This window comes from Photinus pyralis, unplaced genomic scaffold (genome assembly GCF_008802855.1).
Source record: "Photinus pyralis isolate 1611_PpyrPB1 unplaced genomic scaffold, Ppyr1.3 Ppyr1.4_LG8, whole genome shotgun sequence".
NCBI classification, from domain to species: Eukaryota; Metazoa; Arthropoda; class Insecta; order Coleoptera; family Lampyridae; genus Photinus; species Photinus pyralis.
Genome location: NW_022170819.1, coordinates 3,582,354 through 3,586,951, shown reverse-complemented (window position 1 = coordinate 3,586,951; position 4,598 = coordinate 3,582,354).

The following is a 4,598-nucleotide window of genomic DNA, read 5'->3' as shown; positions in this document are numbered from 1 at the left end:
TTAATTGGTGTGAATTTTGAGACTGGTTCCGGATTTTGATGTTGACCGGAAACCGCGAAAGAAATTTTAATTTTTGAATGCTTTCTTACGATTTCGTCAGGGAGCTGGAAAACCTGATGTTCCTTTCCGCCGTTCCGAAACCGCCGAATTTTTTCCGAATCTTCTGGTGGTGCTTGAGTTAAATCAAATTTACATACAGGCATTACTTGACGTTTTAGACTATTTCGAATGTATTGAAATTAAGCTGAATGTCATTGTCAAGTACAAAGTATCCCAGACGTCGAGGCGCCAGCAGCCGCCAACGAAGATTAGTCATCGGCGATAAATAAGGAAAGCGGATGTGACGCTTTCTTCTCGAAAAATCTTATGTGGCGACTTCGCAACCGTTCGATTTGCTATACAATCAAATTGAATCGTGTTTAATGAAGTTCCAACATCAATGCCGAAATTATTATTAATGAAGTTCGCGCTCGTATGTGATAAATTGTGTACAAGTCGATCCATTTAAGAATTGTTTAAATTCATTATTCGTTAATTGTAAATAAATAAATCACGCAATTAAATTTACGTTACAGCATTTCGATTAATATTACATCGTTGAGTGATTTAATTACTCAAAGGTTACATGTACAAAATTAACACATATGGGACTCTGCATTTTTTTTAAATTTCATCGTTTAATCGTAAATTTTACCTTGCACTCAGAGTTTTAAGTTCGAATTTTAAATTCACAATTTCGAATTCCGCTCAGAATTCTGACTTCAAAATTGTGTTTCTAGGATTTACAGAAATCACACTTCAAATTTTGTGTATACTAAAGTTCTAAAAAAATTCTAAAAATATAAAATTCCCAAATCAGTAAATAAATTCTTAGAAATTCAAAAAAGTTCTAAAAAATTCTAGGATGTTCTAAAAAATTCTAGAATTCAAAAAAATTCTAGCGTATGTTGTTGAAATATACGTCAAAGTATGCAACTTTTTTCGCTCGTATGTAATTTACTACTTACTTACAACTCTTTTAATGTATTTCACCTATTAAAAAATTGCAAAATTTTAAAATCCGTAAGTAAATGCTAAAAAATTCTAGAATTCAAAAAAATAGTACTAGCGTATGTTATTAAAATATACGTCAATTTATGCGACTAGCCACTTTTTTCCGATGGTATGTAATTTGCTACTTACTTACAACCCTTGTACTTATTGTATTTTACGGATTAAAAAATTGCAAAATTCGCAAATCAGCAAAAAAATTCTTAAAAATTCAGAAAAATTCCAGAAAATTCTAGGATGTTCAAAAAATTCTAGCGTATGTTGCTACGTCAATGTATGCAACTTTTTCCGCGTGTATGTAAGTAATTTGTTACTTACTTACCACTCTTGTAATGTATTTCACCTATTAAAAAAATTGCAAAATTTTAAAATCAGTACGTAAATAAATTCAAAAAAATTCTTGCAAATTCTAAAAGGTCCCAGAAAATTGCAATAAATTCTAAAAAATTCTAGAAGAATTCAAAAAAATTCTACTAGCGTATGGTGTTAAAATATACGTCAAGGTATTCTACTAGCGTGCAATTCTTTCCGATGGTATGTAATTTGCTACTTACTTGCAACTCTGGTAATGTATTTTACCCATTAAAAAATTGCAAAATTCGCAAATCAGCAAATAAATTCAAAAAATTATTAGACATTCAAAAAAGTTCTAAAAAATTTTAGAAAAATTCAAAAAAATTCGTCAAAAAGCTAGAAGTGTACACCAAAATTCCATACCCTCGGGGTTTGCTTAAATAAGACATATCCCTTATCTAAAGTGACAAACGTTCAAATATTTATACAGGGTGCTTAGAAATTTATACCAAACTTGGTACATTNTCAATGATTTGACACAGTTGCTTAATTTTTAATTATTGGCTGGCTTTTATTAACTATCAAAAATCAATTGCTGTTGTGTCAAAAACCAAAATACAGTCATAATATCCATTTCAGAAATTTGGATTTGTTCATCACCAAATTCATATTAAACCGAGTATTAAACTTATATGTCACAAATTCTGAATTTTAATTCGAACAGGGACAGATCAACGGATTTCAATGTTATCATATACAGTGCTTGTGTGGAATGTACACCCTGTATATTTAATTTCTAAAACGACTTCATAAAAATGATTACATTTAGGAGGATCAATAAACAGCAGGAAATTTCATGAGTAACCTACATCTATGTACACTTATTCGCATTGGTTTTCCCTTAACAGTCTACGTTGGACACCCTGTATACAACAGGCCCTTTTGAACGAAAAGGCCCATAGCACTCTTCCTGAAAGTTTTTAAAATGTGCCAAATTGTCTTTTACAAGAGACACATATGGTATACGATAGGATTCTTCTGCTACAAATTTGAGGGTTGCTCTGAAAATCACCCAGAGCAGCCTAAAAAGCTGTCTAGCACTTTTCTCTGCCTTCTAGAACTCTGGACTGGAGCAAGAAAGCTCTGGAGGACAGCCCAATGTGCTCGAGAGGCTCGAGAAAGCGTTTAGGTTTTATTAAAGCTGTTCCTGACGTACACGTTTGCCTATACCAGGCCCCATACACCGCAATCTTGTCTCACCTGAGGTTTTATAGTCGTGTTCGTACTGGGTGGAATGGGACAGTTATCGAAAGTGTTGTTGGTAACGTTGGTGACCATCGCCGTGTGATTTACCATCGCCACAATAGCCACGGATAGGTTCACCCGCATCGCGTACACGTTCGCGAAACCTAAAAAGCCGAGAATGCCGAGGACGTGTCTGGCCTTTAAGATTCGTTTGGTGTCCTCGACTAAAACAACGACAATTAATAACACGGGCCGAAGTTTCCGGCTCTTACTTTGCGGCGGTATGATTTTGGTGAGGTCATCTTCGTCCTCTTCCACGACACTATCCTCTTCGCTCTCACTGTCACTTTCCAAGACGTTGATGGAGGGTTCGTGCGGTAAAACCATTTTTTATTAAATACTTATGGACTGTTCAGCTGTGAATCATAACTGAAAAGATCAATGGAAAAGAATAAAATTCTTTTGTGTACGAAGTGAAAGCTTTAATGTAATTGAGGTTACAAAAACGTTTTAAAGGGGTGTAATTTTAGTACGTAATAAGCGATAAGTAATAAATAATTGTATGGAAAATTAGTCAACACGGAATTATCTGTTATCAGCTGACTGCGTTCCATAAGATTTTATTTGTTATGATTTTTAAATGTGATTCATGTTTTGCTATGACGTAATGAATGAATGCGCTGTTGTCACGTTTCATACCAATATTTTACTATACAGGGTGTCCAACGAAGAGCCGATTGTTAATGAAGATCAAATACTTTACTTGTAGGCTTCAAGAGAGTACAAAACAAGTTTTGGGAACAATGGGTAAGGTAAGCAGGTACCAAGATTCTAAGAAAGGGTGAAATACACAAAATGTGACTCATCTTTGGTGCAATAAAATCCTTGTGTTAACAGCAAGGTGGAAAATTACATGGCCTTGTAGGGAAATTCAATGTTACCACAAAACATGCAGAAATCAGTAAATCGCAACTCATAGATTCTAAAGCGAAGTTACATAATCTTGTCCCCAAGATATGTAACTCGCCCCTAGTTTAGGGGTTTCAAGCCTATACAGTTGAATGTCGTAAACAATCACGGAATTCTCATTTGATTACAGTTTTTTGCTACCCCCGTGACTGCTTCATTTAAGGCAAAAATGTTAGTTACAAACAAGTCGGTACATACATCAAACGAATCGGTAATTCTCACATATTGCAAGAATGAGCAAAGTCTATATGAATATTAGTTCTTGTCAAGACTATGTAATCAAAACATAAATTAATAAGCAAACCAAAAACGTAAAGGATTTCAAACAAAAGGTTAATTCTGCATTACGGTTAAATCAAGTCAATTTCAAAAAAAGAGACATTGAAACACACACAAAATATAAAATGCTGCATACAAAACACAAATACATTATAAAGAAATTCAAAGATTACTACCTGCATTAAATAACACAAAAAAAACAACAAGCACTTACGGAGCGAAGCGTTCGCGACCGCGGTTAAAAACAAAATGCCAAACGTAACCAACGTTCGTGCTCTCCAGATGACGCAGACAGCTATTTCCCCTCCTAAAAGTTGTGCGGTTGCCAACTCTCAAAATTGTGTGCATCGTCCTAAGTGTATATACAGGGTGGAAACTCTCACATGTTAAATTACGTTTCTTTTTATCATTAATTACAATTGTTTACCCTTCAATTCGTGCAAGACTTCTTTATTTATTTAACCACAGGTCTCATAACAAATGGTAAATTTTTGACTTTTAAAGTCCTCAAAGACCTCACGACAGAAACCGACATTTTGAAACCTTGAAAGCCTTTAAAATCTAACAATGATAATAAAAAAAATTGATGAAGGCTATTGGAAACTCCTGAAGACACTTGAAACCTTAAACAGTTTACAGAACTCCAAGGCTTTTAAAAACGAATTAAAGCCCTTTTTTTACCAAAAATCGACGGCACCAAAATTTCTCGGGAAAACACTTTTTCTTATTAATTTTGGTGCGTAGAATCCAAAACAATTCGT